Below are 22,080 nucleotides of genomic sequence, written 5' to 3' on the forward strand. Positions count from 1 at the left end.
GTATGTTTTATAAGTGTATGTATGTACCTATATGTACTAATAGCTCCATATCTATAACTATATACTATATGTATATATGTAGTATTATATATATATATATAGCTACTATACGTTACTACATGTAACAATACATCCCAAATTTGCAAGTTAATGTAAGTACATATATATATAGTATATATAAAGTATATATATATATATATATTAGATTGCTGATATTAGGTGCTGATGTATATGAACAGGTGCAATGTATAAAAACAAAACACACACACACAGCTAATACTTTTATGTTGAACCAAACAGCAGGACAGATCATTCCTGTTCATATGCAAGATAGACACACACACACACACTTACACACTCACACACTTACACACTCACACACACACACACTCACACACATAACCAAACTTTAATCACTGTTGAATCTTAAGGGGAAATATAATAGACCTCCCAAGAAGCACCCCCCCCCAACCAACAGCACAGAACAAAGGGAAGTGTACCCACATCATCAAAACCACAACACACACACACACACACACGGGTCAAATTCACCCAGCGCTCAATACACACACTACAGTTCACTCTTACAGCTTATTATTAAAGCATACCATTTCCTCCCTCTCTCTCCCTCTCCCTCTCTCTCTCTCTCTCCTTCTCTCTCTCTCCCTCTCCCTCTCCCTCCCTCTCCCTCTCCCTCCCTCTCTCCTTCTCTCTCTCTCTCCCTCTCTCTCTCTCTCCTTCTCTCTCTCTCCCTCTCCCTCCCTCTCCCTCTCTCTCTCTCTCTCCTTCTCTCTCTCTCCCTCCCTCCCTCTCCCTCTCTCTCTCTCTCTCCTTCTCTCTCTCACCCTCTCCCTCCCTCTCATTCTCTCTCTCTCTCTCTCCTTCTCTCTCTCTCTCTCATTCTCTCTCTACTATCCCCTTATTCTCTTTACCTCTCTCTCTCTCTCTCTCTCTCTCTCATTCTCTCTCTACTATCCCCTTATTCTCTTTACCTTTCTCTCTCTCTCTCTCTCTCTCTCTCTCTCATTCTCTCTCTACTATCCCCTTATTCTCTTTACCTCTCTCTCTCTCCCCTTCTCTCTCTCTCTCTCTCCTCTCCTTCTCTTTATCTCTTTTCCTCCAAGTCCCTCTCGCCCTTCTTATCTCTCCCTCACTCTCCTCTGTCTTTCTGTCCTTCTGTCCCTCTCTCTCGCTCTCTCCCCTTTTTATACTCTTCCCTCTCTCTCTCTCTCTCTCTCTCTCTCTCTCTCTCTCATTCTCTCTCTCTCTCTCTCTCTCCTTCTCTCTCCTTCTCTCTCTACTATCCCCTTATTCTCTTTACCTCTCTCTCTCTCCCCTTCTCTCTCTCATTCTCTCTCTCTCTCTCTCTCTCTCTCCTTCTCTCTCTACTATCCCCTTATTCTCTTTACCTCTCTCTCTCTCTCTCTCTCATTCTCTCTCTCCTATCCCCTTATTCTCTTTACCTCTCTCTCTCGCTCCTCTCCCCTTTTCACTATCTCTCTTCTCCTTCTCTTTATCTCTTTTCCTCCAAGTCCCACTTCTTATCTCTCCCTCACTCTCCTCTGTCTTTCTGTCCTTCTGTCCCTCTCTCTCTCTCTCTCCCCTTTTTATACTCTTCCTCTCTCTCTCTCTCTCTCTCTCTCTCTCTCTCTCTCGCTCTCTCTCTCGCTCTCTCTCTCGCTCTCTCTCTCGCTCTCTCTCTCTGGAGGACAGACACAAAGCAAGTCTCTCTCTCTTATCTTCAGTTGAGGCCTCACACTGCTATTGTGTGCTGCCAAGCGTGTGCAAATGTGTGTGTGTGTGTGTGTGTGTGTGTGTGTGCGTGCACGTGTATTTGTGAGTTCATACGCGTGCACGTGTGTGTGTGTGTGTGCGTGTTTGGCACGCGTAGAGAAATCAATACACATGGCTCAGTGTGGTGCTTGTGCTCCTCTGAAGTTTGGAGTTCATCTTTGAGGAGAAAAAAACGGGAACAGTAAGAAGAACCGAGTGCTATTAAAAGACTGGCTGCCGCGGTTGGTGAAGCCCGTTGGTTCGGTCACTGGTAGCACGGACACGGGTTCTGGACTGTTGTCGGAAGGCATCTCTGTCATCATTAGACAGCCGGGCTGTAAGAAATCTCCAGTGAAAGCTGAATTCCCAGCACTATGGGCCCACTCATCCATACAGGAGGATTAATGTGTAAGAATGACTGTTCACGGGCGTACACTATGTGTCCAAATGTTTGTGGACACCTCTTCTAATGAATGCATTCGCCTACTTTAAGTTGCACCAGTTGCTGGCACAGACACACACACACACACACCACTTTCCTAGTCCCTGTAGAGAAGTACTGCCAATAGACTAAGACTCTTTAGAGCAGGTAGGCGTACTGAACCTACTGGCACTATGTCTAATGCCAGGTGTGGCCCTCCCAGCAGCATTGAGCCATGGAGCAGTGGAAGAACCGTGTTCTCGGGAGCTTTTGGATAGGAGGAGTTGGGGACGAGGTGAAGGATTGATAGGATTGGTTGTTCCAGCGCCGGTTTAGATGTTTTTGATTCCCCATTGCCTCCTAAAACCTACTGCTTAGCTACTATCTACCAAACATGCCAGGTCTTCACATGTGTTAAAGTTATGGGACAATCAACCCTGCTCTCCTCATCTGTAACTGGTCATTAACTTTTTGGCTCATCAGTCCTACTATTCTCACGGCCTGAGGACCTTCAGCGAGAATATCTGCAGCAAACTTAATACTGTTATACATGTAGTATCATTAGGTTTGCTGCTGACATCCAACTCCAAAAAGGTCTGCGGAGGAAAATTAACAGAATTAACAGAATTAATGAGCGATTGAACAGGTTTTAACATTAACCGTAATGCCAGATGGAACGAGGAAGATCGCGGCACAATCACAGTACATACACACGTACTCTATTAAGCTTAGTAAGGTCAAAGAGTAGCATCATGTAATCCACAATATGTCTTGCTATGGGCAAAATAAATCCCACTTCAAAAGCTGGTAATTGAGTCATACGCTCCACAGAAATGTGTCTTTTGTTTGACCTTGAGCGCCCAGCAGCTTTCCCCTCCTTTTTCCTACTCAGCCCCTTCTTCTTAAGATTCAAATATCTCTTAGAGGAAAAAAAAACAAGGGCAAAATGCTCATCCATCACTCCTATAGGCTTTAACTATCTCCGAACCCAAGCAGTGCTGCTTTACACCACAGTTTGCTGCAATGCCTTCTGCCTTAACGATGTGTACACAACTACAGACTATGATTTACAGTGGAGGCCGAGCACTTTATTAGCAGACTGGCTCTTCGGCTTAAACGGTGCTTAATGCTGTGGGGTGTGTTCGGCGTGTGCATGCCTGACAGCTACCTCTGTCTTACTCTTCTCACAGCCTGAGGTTTAAATTAGGCCACAATACACAAAGAAGAAGAACTGCGAAGCTTGTGGAAACAGGAATTCGTCCACAGGGCTGAGCGTTATATCGCCTGATAAACAATATCGCAATGATTAGTCTTTCGCAATACTGAAGAAGTCACTGGTATGGCGGGATGCGGTTTCGAACTGTTGTCGGAAGGCATCTCCGTCATCATTAGACAGGCGAGCTGTAAGAAATCTCCAGTGAAAGTTGCATTCCCGGGAATTATGGGGCCACTCATTCATACGGCCAGTTTGATACAGAGGATTAATGCATGGGAATGACTGTTCTTGAGCCTATGTGGGTTCCCGATATCTTTACAGCGATATAGAGTGAATAACAATAATAATAATATTACACAATAATAAACAAGTGTATAACTCGTGGTTGGTGTGGCGCAACAGATAACACCACTCTGAGCTGCCACACCATGTGGGAGACTGGGGTTCGATTCCTGGTCTGGGTGACTATGCTGTGCTGCACCAATAAGAGTCCTTGGGCAAGACTCCTAACACTACATTGGCCTACCTCTGTAATACGAGTAACCTTGTAAGTCGCTCTGGATGAGAGCGCCAGCTAAATGCCGTAAATGTAAATGTAAATAACTTGTTTATATTTGAGCCAAAACATTATGGACGCCTGCCTAGTGTGCTGTTGTTTATCCTCATGGCATTAAAACTCCAAACAGTTCCTCTACAAGACCTCTGAAGGTGGTATCTGTGGTACTTTGAGCAATTCCATAGATGATCACTATTGAAAAGATTCCTTACACATATCTCTTTTCCAAAAATGGTTCTTTATAGAACCAAAAGTGGTTCTTCTATGGCATCTCTCAAAAAGCACTCAAAGTTGCGAGGTCAAACCACTTGATGAGATTTCGGGTTCCTGTGGCACAGACCACATTCCTCCATTGCTCTGAGATCCAGTTCTAATGCTTTCGTGTCCACTCTTGTGGTGTAGACTAGCCTTAGTGATGGAGGCTTGACCGAAGATGGACAAATAAATTGGCCAAAATAATGCAGGGCAGTCTTTATCCATGTCCCATCAAGGGCTGCTTATAGATCGTTCATCACCCCTAACCCGCCCACACACATGGGCAAGCCTTCGGGCAAATCTTTATCTGTATGCTAATGCTACGGAGATGACAACCAGATCCCCTGCTCTCTTTCCACCCATAAGAAGTGGGGGCCACGGGGTGGCCATTCACTTCTCGGCCTCCGGCCACCTCCGAGCTAGCCCTGTCCCGGCCTGAAGCTACCGGACCCTAAGGCTGGGACGCCAGAGCTCCAGGCCTCCATTAGCATCATCATTAGCATTCAGTGCCCGCTCTTCTGCCAGATGGACAGCGTTCTTCCGAGCTGAACCAATCTGAAATTTTAATCATATTTTAATGGATCGGTATCATCTGTACTACTGCCCCACGAACACAGAGAACAGTAACTATGACAACCGCGGTTGGGCTAGTCAGCTTTCGTACAAGATTAATATACTCATGTGCAAAATATGAGATTGCAGCTCGTTCATACTCAACGCACTTACACAGCGAACATGATCCAAATAATCTAGCATGAGCTGAGTAACGGGGAGAAGAAGAAGGACAGGGTTGCCAGGTCTCAAAAAAGTCCAAACTTCAATGCACTATACACTACATGTCCAAATGTTTTGGGACAAGGTGGTGTTTTGGGGTGGGATGGTGATCATCCAACATCCTGACCTCACTAACCTGACTTCACTTCAGAAAAATAAGCAGGGGTCCCAATACTTCTGTCCATACAGTGAATTCATTTGTCAGTGTTGCCTTTCAGAAAATCAATTTGTTGGATATTCACCTTTTTCAAGTTTAGAACGGTCAAGACCCGCCATCAAAAGGGCCACACTCTTTCACTCTCTGCCACGTCTATCGTCCTTGGATTGCCAGCTATTTGCCGCCAGGATCAATATGCATTCATAACATGCTCCATTTTCATTTTCTACTCCCTGCAATCAAAGTATCAAATCTTCTTGCCGGCCGCGGCACAATTTGAACGTGGAGTACCCTGCAGCCTTAACATTTTCACCTGCGAATGCATTTTTAAAGGAGCCCAATTTGGCAGCAAAACTGCCATCCTGGCAACCATAGGGCGAGAGAGAGAGAGAGAAAGAAAGAGAGAAGGGCCAACGGTGCTCTGTTGTGTGGATTACTGGGCATGGACGGCTGTGCCATCGCCAGGGTTCGGCCTCACAATGCCCTGATGACCTAAGAGGTATAGCCGCTGGGACACAGCTTGTCCATCAGCTTGGTTGTTGCCATCGCCAAATCAATTTTCATCAATTTCAAGGCTTAAACTTAGTACTAAATGACTCGGATCGGGCCTGGGGGCAAAGGGATGATCAGGATGTCCCTATTCCGAATGCAAGCATCTCTCTATTACGCCTTATCGGCTCATCTCTTCCGAGCTCAACCCTACGGCTGCACCGGGCCACCGGCACAGAGCCTTAATCCGCCCGTACGCGAGTTACACCTCCTTCGTTTGTTGACGTTATCGGCCTTCCAATCAAACTATGAAAAGACAGTAGAAAGATAACGGCCTATTCAGCCCTCACTCCCTCCCCACTTGCTTGCTCACCTCCTCCGCCGCCTGCAAATCTCCACCGGCAGCATATTAGCCACTGCGCCTAGCCAATGCCGAAACAAGGTCAGAGCGAGCGGCGAGGGAAGGCGGGAGCAGCTAATAAAGGGAGGCAGAAAGGTGTCGTTAGGCTCGGGCTCTAATCTCAGGAGCGCCGCGCTCATCCCCTACAAATCCCCACTTTCGGAAACAAAAGCCGAACGCGGCTTCACGCCTCACTTACCATCTTTCTCCCCCGTTACAAAAGAGAGGAAAAGAGCCCTGCTGGAGGTGAGAGTGGAACGCTAGGAAGGAGGGGAAACAATACAAAACAAAACCTGGAAATAAGTAAATAAGCTTGGCACCCCGCCCTGGAGCGCCCGTAATCTCTGAATCTCTGAATCTCCGAATCTCCGAATCTCCGAATCGCTGATTCTCACGGATTGCCGTGCCGCTCTTCCCCGGGGCGCTATCACTTTTAAGCAGGATTATCTCCGCCGACACCCAGACAACAGGAGTTCATTTACTTATTTCCATTTATTTCACTTTCCAATTACGGCTACAGAGCTCTGGAAGCGGCGGATCTGCGGTTGTTCCATCTGGACATGCCGAAGCGAGACACTCTAGGCTTCTAGGGTTGATGGCCCTATTTTATTTGAGGCCTATTACGCCCACCTGAGCGCAGTCCAAAACCCGCAGTCCAAAACCCCGCTCCAGAACTTTCCGAAATGTCAGCTTGCGCTAAGAGGTGGCGGGAACGTTACGGATCCTCTGAGCTGAAAGAAACGCGGTCTGCTTCATTCCGGCCCGATGATTCAGAGCCGGCGTCCCGACTTGTACAGCCGTCAACAACGCTTCCCTGCTCGGAGAATAGGGAACAGGGAGCAGTGGTAATTACCAGGCTTTAGCGCTGACCTTTCATGTAAAAGCATTTGGGCTCATACTGGCGTGCATTTTTTTTAAATGCTAACAAGCACAACTTGACTTGAATCGCAAGCTAGCCATGGACTAATCCTCTGGGGGGGGGGGGGGGGGGGGGTACTGTAGAAAGCCCTCTTTTATCTAAGCAAGGGTGGAACACACTGGCGGGGAAGCTGCGGAAGCAACGGAAATAACGGAGGGGGAAAAGTGAAAAAATCCAAAAGTGGAAAATCTGTTCACGATAATTGAGTCTAAAAGCAAAGCGCGAGCAGGAGAAGTGATTTCCATTGAAGAGGAGTTCCTCGCCTCAAAAAAAAATAAGAGGGATAATAAAGAGGGAGCTTTCCAACAACGCTTAATCACATGGTGACAGTTGCGCTAGTTAGAGGCTGTAGAGCTCACTGCTTCTCCAGCCCGGCCGTTTTGTCATCCTTAATTAAGGGAACATGGCCTTCATTGACAGGCAGATATTTACTCTAATGTTTAACCCCATCTAGACTTGACGGATGCTCCGTAGCATGGATGCTCCAATGGTCCCCCTCCACATACTAGCACTCGCTTTTACCGCCCCAGCTCCCCCAGAGGCCTGTGTTGTCATTAGTGCCAGGAATAGCCAGGGGCAAAGGGCAAGAATGTGCACGTATTCAACAATTTGTCCCAGGGGCTAAAACCCCCCAAAAAATGGCCCAATTTTAACGTTTTCCAACCTTTCTTACACTCAAACAGACCTATACCCTATGCAAATGACCTCAGTTCTGATTGGTCTTCATTGTATTGTATTGGATCTGCAGTTATTTAGGCCTAGTTCCCAGATATATGATCTGTATGGACTGGAGTGAAGCCGTACTCACTCCATCAAACTCTCTCATTTCCAACAGAGTAAGAAAAAGCCCAGTTTTGTGTGATATGGGCCTTTAATTTGTAAATTAGCCGAATTTTCTGGACGGATCAACTAGATTTTGTACAAAAAGCCCCAGACCGGCAAAATCCGCCCCTTCGAACCCTTTCCCTAGCCTGGTTGTCTTGCATGACATGCATTACAAACAACTACATACACCCATCATTTAGCTCCCGTTTCCCCTATTTACCCCCTAACCCCCTCCCCTGCCAACACCCAACCCCCACCCACCGTCAGCTGGGAACCCACGCCTATTCCTAACAGATGTCTGCTGATTTGGGTGAAATGACAACAAAAGGGCAGCTCCTGAAAAAGCCCCCCCCAGGGTACCCATCTTCTACCCCCCCCCCCCACACACACACACACACAGAGACAACCACCACCCTCAAGCCTTCGCTCCCCATAATACAAAAGCTAGGGGGATTAGCCGCTTTTAGCACATGAAAAAGCCCAAAAAAGACCCTCTCCCTCCGCCAGGCTAAGAGGAACCCAATGGACTTGAGTGACTAAACCCCCCAAACACCACCACTACATCACCATTAATACCCCCCCCCCCCCCACCATCACCACTCACATCACCCCCTCGCCAAAAAGATCCCGACTGCCCACAACAGTCAAGCCAAGCTCAAACAAGCACAACAACAGCTTTAGCCAGCTTAGCGCGGCTCACATCTACACTATTAATACTCTCAGCTCAAAACAAAACCCGGTGGCAAACAGGAGGAACCTGTGATTTATGGGTTTTAATTCCCTCGTCTTTCTTCTCGCTGGTTTTACTGCTCCACAAAAGCAGCTTCAACAACACTGGAGTCCAGATTTAGTCGCAGTTCGGGTGCGACTGCGGTTTGGGCCAGTTATTAACCCTTGATACGTTGGGAGATCTTACGTATCTGTTGCACTTCTACTTTATTGTGCATATACAGTACAGTGTGTATATATACATACATATATATATATATATATATAAAATATTACAACCTCGAATGTGTGGCTAAGTGTCCTGCTAAGAATGGCAATCAGATTGACCAACATGATCTCCCGTAGAAACAACCATATAGGTCAAAGGTTAGGTTCAGATTAGGTTTAGGTGTAGATTAAGGTGTAGGTTAAGGTTAGGTTTAGATTAGGTTTAGGTGTAGATTAAGGTGTAGGTTAAGGTTAGGTTTAGACTAGATTTAGGTGTTGATTAAGGTGTAGGTTTAGGTTAGGTTTAGGTGTAGTTGAAGGTGTAGGTTAAGGTTAGGTTCAGATTAGGTTTAGATGTAGATTAAGGTGTAGGTTCAGAATAGGCTTAGGTGTAGACTGAGGTGTAGGTTCAGAATAGGCTTAGGTTTAGATTAAGGTGTAGGTTAAGGTTAGGTTCAAATTATATTTAGGTGTAGATTGAGGTGCAGGTTTAGATTAGGTTTGGGTGTAGATTAAGATGTAGGTTAAGATTTGGTTCAGAATAGGTTTAGGTGTATGTTAAGGTTAGGTTTAGGTGTAGATTAAGGTGCAGGTTCAGATTTGGTTTAGGTGTAGGTTTAGGTGTAGATTAAGGTGTAGGTTCAGATTAGGTTTAGGTATAGGTTTCGGGTGTAGATTAAAGTTAGGTTCAGATTAGGTTAAGGTGTAGATTAAAGTGTAGGTTTAGGTGTAGGTTAAGGTGTAGATTAAAGTGTAGGTTAAGGTGTAGGTTAAGGTTAGGTTTAGGTGTAGTTTAAGGTGTAGATTAAAGTGTAGATTATGGTTAGGTTTAGGTGTAGGTTAAAGTTAGGTTTAGGTGTAGATTAAGGTGTAGGTTAAAGTGTAGGTTTAGGTGTAGGTTAAGGTTAGGTTTAGGTGTAGGTTAAGGTGTAGATTAAAGTGTAGATTATGGTTAGGTTTAGGTGTAGGTTAAAGTTAGGTTTAGGTGTAGATTAAGGTGTAGGTTAAAGTGTAGGTTTAGGTGTATGTTAAGGTTAGGTTTAGGTGTAGGTTAAGGTTAGGTTTAGGTGTAGGTTAAGGTGTAGATTAAAGTGTAGATTATGGTTAGGTTTAGGTGTAGGTTAAAGTTAGGTTTAGGTGTAGATTAAGGTGTAGGTTAAAGTGTAGGTTAGACACCCAGAGTGGAGAATTAATGGACCTGACCACATGTCGGTTCCCCCTGACCTGCAGCCATGGAGAATGGGCTCCCTCTCTGAAGCTCCCGGGGGGCCGTAACTCAGGCTATAGCTCAGGAAGGGTGGGTTTCATGACCGACCTGTATTGTCCACACAGGGCGGGGGTGGGGGAGTGGGGTCACTATCAGCCCGGCTGTGCCAGCTGGCCACCATGTTTAAAACGCTAAAGACAGGCCAAGCAGAAAAATTGGAGAGCGGCGAGAACAAGCTGCCCCCTCATCCACAACATGTGTTAATCAGGGTCCGCCGTGGAACGGCACGAGCAGAAGAATGGGGGGCTTCTGGTGGGGGTGGTGGGGAATGGAGTACACTGGATTGGCAGCTTTACACTTAGACTGTAATGAACTTCAGTCGATACAGTCTACATTATAAAGACGCTCTGAAAGGTTCTCTGAGCAAGAACCGTGTTTGCAATAGAGACACCTGGAGTACGAAGAACCTTTATATGTAGGTTCTGAGTTGGACTCATAATCATAATAATAATAATAATATTTAATACAACGGCGCTTAAATTCCTGCCATTTCAGGCTTTTTGTCATGTTATATCTGTTATTGCTTTTTTATATTTATATTATGTGTTTGACAAGAACCTGATGATACGATATATCGCGATACAGTGGTACGAATTCATTTTCGGACCATACAAATATTCTCCCATATTTAATTTAACACACATCTTCTCTGTGTACCTTCTTGATCACCTTGCTTACAGTAAGAGATGGGCAATATGACAATATTTTATAGTATTGTGATAATTTGCTTAAGTTATGGTGATGAGGATATAATCAGTGCTTAAAGGTCCATCAAGAAGGGTACATTTTTCTTTGCTATTGGTATACAGACGGGTTCAATTCTCAGGTCAGTTATAGGCCTAATAGGATACACAAGGGGGATAAAACAAATATGTGGTTTTACTCATTATTTTTAATAACTTTGGGGGCAAATGAAAAAATAAATAAATAAATAAAAAAAAATATATATATATATATATATATATATATATATATATATATATATATATATATATATATTTTATGTTATACTGACATTTAATTGTTTAGATAATTATATCTTTTATGGGGGCATCAAAAATTTGCTAATTTATTTTTTATTTAAGTCATATTGGGCTTTGTTGGTATGTCTGCTGGGATGTTAAAATGTTCAATGTTCAAGAAATATTTTAAAATTGTAGTTTTTGTAATTTTATTATTTTTTGAAAAGCAAGACAATAAACAATTAGGTTTATTGTTTAATTTATCTAATAGTAAAAATGGCTAAATGAATGAAAAAAAGGGGTCAAATGTTTCTTTATGTTCTGTTTCAGTTGTGACCAAAAAATTAATTTCAGTGCTTCCCTAATGTAAATTAATTATAAAAAAATCTATACTGTGTTTTTGAGAATTGATATCGTGAAACATAATATTGCGATACTTCGATATATCGACATGTTCGTATACTCCTATATTCCACTACAGTGTAAACGGCCACATTTGTGCATTCAGTGCCATTCTGAATCTTGTGATGGTGAATTTTGATATTCACTGACATGCTCCTTATCTAACTTAATCGCCCTGGCATCAGAGATGTACACCTCCAGTAGTGACCAGATCCTGACTGAGCACCATCAAAACAAGCGAAGCATATCATTGGTTTAAAATCTGCCGTGTGTGGAGGTGGGGGCTAAAGCCGCTGAGGTGGCTACAGCTGGGCTTTAGCTTTATCAGTCGGCCTCAGGACTTGAGGAACACCAGCCAGTCTCTCCACATCCACACGCAGGCGTGCAGCCAAGAGCCAGATGAAATTAAACTAGCGGGATCAATCCTGTCGTCTGCAACGGCCGCCGAAGCCCCCTGCTGCTTATCTGTCCACAGACGCCAACCTGTTGAACTCCGGCTAGCACAAAGCCCATCTCCGGCCCGACCCGGCCCGAGCGAGAAGGATGCGAGAAGGCTGTGATTTCTGGAGCTCCTCAGAGAAGAAGCTTTCTGTTCTTCTGAACGGGGCTCGTCTCAGGCGGAGCAGCGCTGTCAGGATCCCAGCTGTTCTCATCTTCCCTCATCTTCCGGTCCTTTCAGATTCCAATACCAGCAGCAGCAGCATCCAGTGGTTTTTATAGCCTGGTGTCTATCTGCGTCGGACGGTTGATTAGAAATCTTTTCGAGAATCATTTTAGCGAAATTTCCCTGAACTTGTAAAGCCTAAATAACGAATCAGACACATCCAGGATGTATCTATTGACCCACTGTGACAACAGTGGAAGTGAAAACATCTAAATACACCTAAATATAATTTTTTAGGTCAGAAATTTGATGACTTATCTAAAGTAACTCAGAATTGATGAACAAAATCCAATTTTTTTTTTATATCGGTTCTCTACCGAATTTATTTGATCCACATTTATTGAATAAATTACAGATTCATAAAGTCCCTAAACCCCAAATGTTAACCCACACACCACATATTCCCTCTTATAACTCCATTACTGTGAAAATTACAATTAAATAGGCCCTAGAATTGAACCCCAATGGGATGCCACAAGATCTGCTAAATGGTTAAAAAAAAATAAAAAATATGCAAATATAGCAATTTATTTATTAATCTAACCCACCAGTGAACCTACATGCGTCTTCTTGAGTTTTTATGATAGTAAAATAGAGATAATTCTGAAATTCTTAGGGACTATTTTGCCTTCCAGCGCCCTGCGTGTATCCCTCCACCATGAATGCTTTAGCCCAAAACCTTCTCGAAATGATGGTCGAACGCCGTCTCGGGGGTCAGGCGGTGTATTCATGACCTTTCGTTGTAACAACTTCCTTTGAGTTCCCTCTTTTAAAGGGCCTAAAACTTTTTATACGCCTGGTTCCATTTACCACCACTGTGACCAATTCTTACTGAGCCAGTTTCTCCAGAACCGAGCATTTCGGAACCAAACCACTCTGCATGACGTCGTTTACATCGTAAACTTTAATTAAACAGCAATTTTGAGACGTCAACATACTTCCCCTTTAAATGCTACTGGTTGCTTGTAGTGTTTTAACTGGATCATGGAAATCAGTGGAGGGGCCGGACAAACTGGGCCGGTAGCAGCTGGATTTGGGCTCTTGGCTCTTGGAGAACTCTGAACAAACTCTGGATAACCCGTCTAATGCTGAACATTCATCCTCTGAGAGGGATCGCAGTTAACCAGTGCAAATGGACATGAGCAAATGGAAGCCCTGGTGCCATTTGCTCTGCGAGCCGGGGGAGCAAGGCAGCAGGAGGAGGAGGAGGTGGAGGAGGAGGTGGAGGAGGAGGAGGGCCAATTTCAAAGAAGCGAGGCTTGTTCTTTTATTACAGCCAGGCAAATTGCATCCACCCAGCGCTGAAGAGCACCGATTTAGCACTCAGGACAAATTAAGAGGAATAAACACAATTAGCTGGTGGAGCGCAGGCAGCCGCATACACGTCCCCCACTCTCTCTCTCCCCCATTTGCTCTCATTCTCTCCCCTCCCTCACTCAGCCTCATTTACCCTTCCTTCTCCCCCTCCGCTGATATCGCAAGGCGTCCCGGTGCAGCTGCCATTAATGCTTTCATGGCGTCTGCCACTCAAGAGCAATGCTGGTAATTGCGAAGCTCTCACTGTTACACAAAGTGCGCTAATTTTTGCGATGAATGCGGCGGAGTTGGCGCACGTCGCTCGGAATAACCACCCTGAAGAGTCCGGGCCGTTCTCAGCCCTCCCAATAATTGTTTGTTTTGATCATACTGGCATATTCGAGTGTGTTTTCCCTTCATTAGCGCTTCCCTGCTGCAGAGCTACCTGGGCCCACGGAGCCCGAAGCCCCTGAGGTGGTCCTCCTATTCAACATGCATCCATCTAGGACACGGCACAGCGGCTGCCTGGTTCACAAATATCTGTTTTTCGGTGTAATTACTGAAGCACAACACATCGATACGTGAGCTGGCACATATTATCCTAATAGAAGTGGTTAACGAACGCAAGGTTGTGGGTTTGATACTCGCATCTACTAAGTTAAGCTGCCACTGTTGGGCCCCTAACCGTCTCAGCTCTATAGCCAGACCGACTACTCAGCACACTGACCCCAGCCTTAATAGCCAGTAGTGGTGAGAGCGCTGGATTGTTGCAAGGTCACAAGGTTGTGGGTTCGATGCCCGTGACTGCTAGACTCCAACTGTTAGGTTCTTAACCCACTGGGATCCTGGCGCACCGTCACCGTCAGCATGGCTGACTCTACACACTGACTCCAGCTTTTGTGGGTAGTGGTGGTTAGAGCTGGGTGATCCATCAGCGGGTTCTCTGTTCGAATCCCACATCAGCTTGAGCTGACACTTTTGGGCCCTTGAGCAAGCTCTTATCTCTCTCGGCTCCAAGGGCGCCAAGGGCACTGGGTTGTTGATAACAAGGTTATGGGTTCGATGCCCATGTCTGCAAAGCTGCAACAGTTAGGCCCTTAACCCTCTTAGATCCAGGCGCACTGCAGCATGGCTGACCGCAGCTTTTGTAGGCAGTGGTGGACAGAGTGATCAGAAGGTTGTAAGTTCAAAACCCACATCAGCTGAGCTGCCACTGTTGGTCCCTTGGGCAAAGCATGGTTACAGCACGGCTGCCTCTACACACTGACCATGGCTTTTGTGGGCAGCGGTGGCTAGAATGCTGGGTTATTAATCACAAGGTTGTGGGTTCCATACCTGTGTCTGTTCAGCTGACCCTGTGCACTGACCCCAGCTTCTGTGGGCAGCTTATTGATGGATTATTGATCACAGGGTTGTAGGTTTGATACCTACATCGGCTAATCTGCCACTATCCCCACAGCAAGGCCCTTAACCCTGGCCTACTTTCCATTCACCTGAATACCTCTCCTAGAGGAGCCTAGAGCAGACAACACACTCCAGAACTGCATAGTTTAGAGGGAAAAAGAGAAAAACACACACTTGCTCTTACTCCTCAGCGACTATTTATGTTGGCACCACGTCCCGAAACCTTTCTTAAGGCTCGCTCGCTTTTGATCCCCGCTCTTTAAAGTGGGGTAAAGTGGGTACAAACACAGCACACCGGCAAATGGAGGGTAACATAAAAACATGCTGAAGGTAAATCAGTGCGAAAGCAGACAAAAAGACGCCTAGAATGTAATTATTCCATTAAAAAACAGAAGAAGAAGAAATGCAAACATTAAAAAAAGTGGAAAAAGCAAATTAAAGTGTTTTTCTCTGAAAGGACGTCAAAAGCCTCGAGGGAAATCAGACTTTGTTAAACAAACAAACTTTAGTAAGAATCACGAATCCCCTTTTTTAATAAGAAAACCCACAATCAAAGCAAAGCCTGACCACCGATCCGTGTTTGTTTAGCTCAGCCTCCAAATTTTTTTTTTTAAAAGCCAGTCCGACTGCCGAATTTTGCTCAGATGAACTCCTAAACGTCCCTCAGCATCTGACAGCGATCAGCCATGATCAATTATTCACTTACAGCAGCATTTACCAGCAGCGGCACGCTCTGACATTTGAATTGGCCTCGTGTAAACAAGCGAGGTTATTCTCAGGGTCTGTTCTCTTCGCAACATTGAAAATACGAGCAGTTTGGACGAGTTCAAAAGGACGGCAAACAGAAAAGAGCAGATCTACCTTTTCAATTATTGATGGCTCGGTCAGAAAGCCCACCCTTCAATCGAAATAATGAGTCCAGCATAAGCAGGGCGGACGCAAGGCTTAAAGGAAGGGGGTGGATCTCCGAAAAATCAATCAAGTGTAGTAAGTTAGCTTCGACGTTTCACAGAAGACGTCCATGTCATGGGCATAGACTTTCATGAGCTACGCCTACAGCTTTAGCAACAGTAGGTGCAGATACAAGGTTAGGTCATGTTTTGGGTTGGGGGGCGGTGTATATTGTTAATTCATTCATTTGTTGCTAGAACTTTAAACCTTATTTAAACCTTATTTGTTGTGTCTGACTCCTTAAGCCCAGTCCGGTCCCAGTCCAGGCTCATGCCTGACCCCTGCTGCACCATAATTAATGACTTAACCTGATCCAGGACTGATTTAACCCCTATATTACTAAGGATATAGTATGTCTTGCTTATTTCGTCTGGCTTTTCATGACAACAGAAACAAAAACAGCTTCAATCACACAATACAAACTTTAAAAAAATACCATTTATGCTTATTGTGTCTGTATTTTCATGATAACAGAGAATTAAAATTTTAAAAATGTGCAATTTAAGGAACAAAATCATTGTATTCCAAATGAAAAATGGGAAAATAGGGGGAAAGGGTCCAGAACAGTGTAATATCCTGTTCCCATGTGTTACTACTACCAATAATAACAACAAAATATGTCTCAGCAGTTAGAGCTCTGGGCTATTGATGACAGGGTTGTGGGTTCGATTCCCATGCCTGGCAATCTGCCACTGTTGGGCCCTTGAGAAAGGCTAGCCTCCACTCAGCTGCCCACCACCCACAGGTGGGTAAAATACAGAGGACACACTTCACTGTACATAGTAAATGACAAATACTTGCACATTTAAGAGTGTATACAGACCAAAACAGCCTAAATCTCACAATATACACTCAAAGAAAAGACCACTCACATCTTTTTGTGACTGGACATGCTAGCGGGGGGAACTATGACAGAACTATGTCCACTAAGACTGTCAGACACAAGAACAGTTTTTACCCTCAGACCATCACCATCCTCAACAGCTGATTACCATCATCAGCTACAGGCCATAGATACTAGATACTACTGATATCACTCATTATTACCACTCTTATCCTACAGTTACTGCATTACTGCACCATCACTCATCTCACACACGTCTACACTGCTGTGTTTACACAATATTTAATCTGTATAGAGCTGCATACTGCTGTTCTGTAATACTGTAAAGCGTACTGTATAGAAATGTCCTGGTATAGTCGGTGTATCCTGTGTTTACTATTGTTCTCTGTATGTTGTGTATTGTCTGTAAATTATATATAGCTGCATATTGTTAACACTAGAGAGTCACTAACAGCCGAAACTAATTTCTTGTGTGTGTGAACAGACTTGGCCAATAAACCTGATTCTGAATCTGATTCAGAAAATTGGGGAAAGAAGTAGTTTTCTACTCAACAGTGAAATCTCTCCTTTATTTGTTGTGAAAGAAGCTCATGAGGTGATTGAGCTAGTCTTAGTTACGCTCATGTAGTTTGGGAGCTAGCTGACCAACATTACAGTGTCATTGTAATGCAAGTAAACCGAGAAATTCCTCATTCACACGTGTTACAGCTTCCAATAATAATAATAATAATAATACAGAAATACGGGTGTCTTCAGCCCAAACCTGCTTAAACCTGCTAAAACACCCTTAAAAACCTTCTTATACACTGTCTTCTTATAAAGGTGTATTCAGCCCAACAACACACACTTTAAAAAGACCTTTCTTTTATATATAAGATCATAAACTCACATACAGTTATTACTGCCAATACAAATAGAGCCAAAGCTGTATTCAGCCAAAAACAGCTTAAATCCCACAACACAACTTTTTCTTGCTTATTTTGGCTGTTTTTTTGTGGCAGTAAAGGATGAATATAGTAGAAATGCGCAGATTAAGGGAGGTATAGCTCTAAAAGTAAGAGATTTAGTTAAAGACTAATAAAAAAATTGCGTTTTTTACTAAACAGTGAGATTTCTCATTCACACAAGTTACTACTATCAATAATAATGTAGAAATAAAGGTGTATTCAGCCCAAACCAGCTTAAATCTCAAAACATACAAGACCTTTCTTTTATTTATATATATATATATATATATAGGTGCCAAAAAAAGCTTAAATCCCACAACACAACTTTTTCTTGCTTATTTTGGCTGTTTTTTTGTGGCAGTAAAGGATGTATATAGTAGAAATGTGCAGATTAAGGGGGAAAGCAAGATATTTTGCTAAAGACGTATAATAAAAGAGTAGATTTCTATTAAACATTGAACATTTCTCATTCACAGGAGTTACCACAACCAATAATACCACAATACACATTTCATAAATACAGATAGAAGGTGAATTCAGCCCAAAATTGCTGAAATCTCACAACATACACTTAAAAACTTTCTTATACACTTTCTTTATATATATATATATATAAACTGACTAACATATAGTTGTTACTGCTTATTTTGGCTGTTTTTTGTGGCCGTAAAGGATGAATATAGTAGAAATGCGCAGATTAAGGGAGGTATAGCTCTAAAAGTAAGAGATTTAGTTAAAGACTAATTAAAAAATTGCGTTTTTTACTAAACAGTGAGATTTCTCATTCACACAAGTTACTACTATCAATAATAATGTAGAAATAAAGGTGTATTCAGCCCAAACCAGCTTAAATCTCAAAACATACAAGACCTTTCTTTTATTTATATATATATATATATATATATATAGGTGCCAAAAAAAGCTTAAATCTCACAACACAACTTTTTCTTGCTCTTCTCTTAATGTAAAACTACAAAGTGCAATACCCCCCCACCCCCCACATGTGCAATTTTTATGTCAATTTGCAATAATATGTAAATAATCTGTAAATAATATTGTTTTTTTTTTTGGTTCTATTATTTATATTGTGTATAAAGTGGTAGTTTATCTACGTTTTGCATCTGAGTGTCTTGCTATCCATTTGCTGCTGTGGCACTGAGAATTTCCCCACTGTGGGACTAATACAGGATTATTTTCTCTTATTTTGGCTGTTTTTTGTGTTTTTTTGTGGCAGAAAAGGATGAACATACTAGAAATGTGCAGATTAATGAGAAAATAACTCTAAAAGTAAGAAATTTAGCTAAAGACATACACATTTTTTTTTACTAAACAGTGAGATTTCTCATTTACATGAGTTACTACTATCAATAATATTACAGAAATAACGGTGTATTCAGCCCAAACAGCTTAAATCTCATAACATACACTTCAAAGACCTTTCTTATATATATATATATATATCAAATTAACTTATTTACTGCCAAAAAAAAGCTCAAATCTCACAACACAACTTTTTCTTGCTCAATCTTTCTTTTTCTTGCTCAAATACAAAGTGCAATACCCCCAACCTCAAACATGTGCAATAATTAGGTGTCAATTTGCAATTTTCTGTAAATAATCTGTAAATAATATTGTTTTTTGTTATTTTTTTTTAGTTCTATTATTTATATTGTATATAAAGTGGTAATTTATCTACATTTCTGCATCTGAGTGTCTTGCTATCCCTTTGCTGCTGTGGCACTGTGAATTTCCCCACTGTGGGACTAAAACAGGATTATTTTATTTATTATTTTTAATGTATTTATTATTTTGGCAGTTTTTCATGGCAGTAAAGGATAAATATAGTGAGAAAAGAACTCTAAAAGTAAGAGATTTAGTTAAAGACGTGTAAAAAAAGAGCCATGAAGATCTTCTACAACCAACAATAACACAATACATATTTAATAAATGCAGATAAATACAGATAAAAGGTGCTTTCAGCCCAAAACTGCTGAAATCTGTGCAGGAGGTCGACCCCTGGCTGCCTCGGTCCTCAGTGAGGTTGATAAGGAGACATCTGGGCTGAATCAGCCCTGCTTTCCCCCAAAACCGCTCTCCTCCTGCACAGCACAGCCGGCGCCGCTGAGGTCCAGCACGGCTACAATGACCCGCATGTTCGGGGCATAAACACGGGGGGGGGGGTAAGAGAGGGGGGGGGCATTTAAGCGCTTTCTCACTTACCGGGAGCCGCTAGTGTCCGGATCTCCAGATCACACGAGTTACAGAACAAATGCAGGGGGAATGGAAATCCTCCCAAACTCCGTTAAGTTGCATCCATGTGAGGAGAAAGAAGAAAGCTGGAAGAAAAGAAGGCAGAAAAAGCCCCCCAGACCCCCTTATTTCCTCCGCAGGTCTGGATACAGGGGTAAATTACTCCGGTGCTTTTGCGAGCCCACGTGAAAACGCTGAAAACGACCTTAATATAAAAAAACGAGAAAACGAGGCTTAAAAATCGCCTTGCTTTGTACGTCCACTCCGTCTCCACGTCCTCGGGCTGCTCTCCCAGCTCCTGCTGGGGGTGGAGAGACGAAGGGGCCAGCTTTCCTGCCCCCCTTGTTGAGTTCGCCGCAAAACGGGTGCTGTTAGGAATCCCACCCGCATTCCAACACGTCCCGCCCACTGCGCCGGGAATAGCCAATGTGAGCGCGCCTGCTGCGCTGGGATTGGCTAACAGGCCCTGCGCTGGTATTGGACGGTAGTCTACGCTCATTAGCAGGGGGCCAATAGGCACAGGCCTCATTTGGAGACTGCCGTTTGAAAGTACAGGCAAGTCTAAAGCGTACAGATGCTCAGGTTAGGGGGGGGGGGCTTTATTAATTATTAATTAATTAGTAAGAAAATAACTTTTTTTAGTATTAAATATATTTAAATGCATTTTAGTACAAAAATAAATGTTATATATTATATATTATGTTATAATAATTATAATAATTAGTAAGATTTTTTTTTGTGTTAAATATATTTAAATGCATTTTAGTAGAAACAATAAATGTTATATATTATATATTATGTTATAATAATTATAATAATTAGTAAGATTTTTTTTTTGTGTTAAATATATTTAAATGCATTTTAGTAGAAACAATAAATGTTATATATTATATAGTATGTTATAATAATTATAATAATTAGTAAGATTTCTTTTAGTATTAAATATATTTAAATGCATTTTAGTAGAAAAAATAAATGTTATATATTATATATTATGTTATAATAATTATAATAATTAGTAAGAAAATATTTTTTGTTAGTATTAAATATATTTAAATGCATTTTAGTAGAAAAATAAACGTTATAAATTATATATTATGTTATAATAATTATAATAATTAGTAAGAAAATATTTTTTAGTATTAAATATATTTAAATGCATTTTAGTAGAAGAAATAAATGTTATATATATTATATATAATGTTATAATAATTATAATAATTTGTAAGAAATGTATTTTTTAGCATTAAATATATTTAAATGCATTTTAGTACAAGAAAAAAAATTATATAAATTATATATTATGTTATATAAACATAATATGCATTAGAAATGTGATAATTATGAATAAAACTGGAAAATTGTATTTTGAATCCAGCAGAAATTGCTAAGCTGACAGATAACTGACCCATCCAATGACTGGAGAAATCACAACAGATCCATCCCCTTCTGTTCTGTAGAAATCTAGCCAAAACTGTCCACCTATGTATGGCAGTAGAGACCAGAGGTGGAGCCAGACTTGCCCACTCATTTGGTAGACCCTTATAAGACCACCTTCATTGACCTCCAGTTAGTCCGGTAAGTGGACGCTCATGTAAGCTCCACCACAACTTAGCTCCTCCATGCATGCACTGAACAGAAAGGCTGCCATGCAGCCGACCGGTCACTGGAGACAGTGGAGGAGACACTGGAGATCACATCATACTGCAACCAGCCAGCAGAGGCACTAGACCTGTAGTTGTTTCCCTTTTGAGGGACATTGGCACACAGGAGTGGGAGATCTTACGGTGAAGGCCTGCAACATGTAACTGAATGAGCGTGAAGTCTTTGCCCTCAAGGTCACATCAAAATCAACCACAACACACACCCACACACACACACAGTCTATCTTGAGCTAGGCTGCTGTTTGTAGGTGTGTGTACGGTCAATTAGTCTCAAAACCACCTCCATAATACCATGGTGGTCTGCCTCATGCTTTCAAAACAGCTCTGAATCCTGAGCTGAGTCCTCTGAAGGTGTCCTGCTGTGGTATCTGGCACCAAGACCATGATGTTAGCTGCTGATCCTTTGAGTCCTGTAAGTTGTAAGGTGGGGAAGGGCTCAGCGCTACCACTATGCCCCAGGGGTCATGAGAGAGCACAATTGACCTGTCTCTTTCCAGGTGGGTACATTGTTAACTTCAACCTTTGGAAGTTCTTCAGTTTGAAGCTGAGGAGGAACCTCTTAAGATGCTTCAAGCAACCTCTCGTCTCTCCCCTTAAGTGGTAAGGAGTGGTGGAGCTGGGGACCCAGAGCATCACTGAGCCTTGGGTACCCCTGACAACCCCTGTCGCCGGAGCACTTTTGGTAGGCACTGACCACTGCATACCAGG

General features: G+C 42.7%; 1 protein-coding gene across 16 annotated transcripts in view; it reads right to left on the bottom strand.

Annotated features, from left to right (window-relative positions):
- Positions 1-22,080, bottom strand: part of ptprsa (protein tyrosine phosphatase receptor type Sa) — a 311,006-nt gene that overhangs the window by 207,589 nt on the left and 81,337 nt on the right. Inside the window, exon 1 of one of the 16 annotated variants that reach the window (XM_072659935.1) lies at positions 19,679-19,747. The exons of the other annotated variants lie outside the window; for them this stretch is intronic. The gene's annotated coding sequence lies outside the window, so the exon portion shown is untranslated. Of the gene's footprint in view, positions 1-19,678; positions 19,748-22,080 lie in introns of those variants that run through there. 16 annotated transcript variants of the gene reach the window in all.

This window comes from Salminus brasiliensis, chromosome 17 (assembly GCF_030463535.1).
Source record: "Salminus brasiliensis chromosome 17, fSalBra1.hap2, whole genome shotgun sequence".
Taxonomy (NCBI): Eukaryota; Metazoa; Chordata; class Actinopteri; order Characiformes; family Bryconidae; genus Salminus; species Salminus brasiliensis.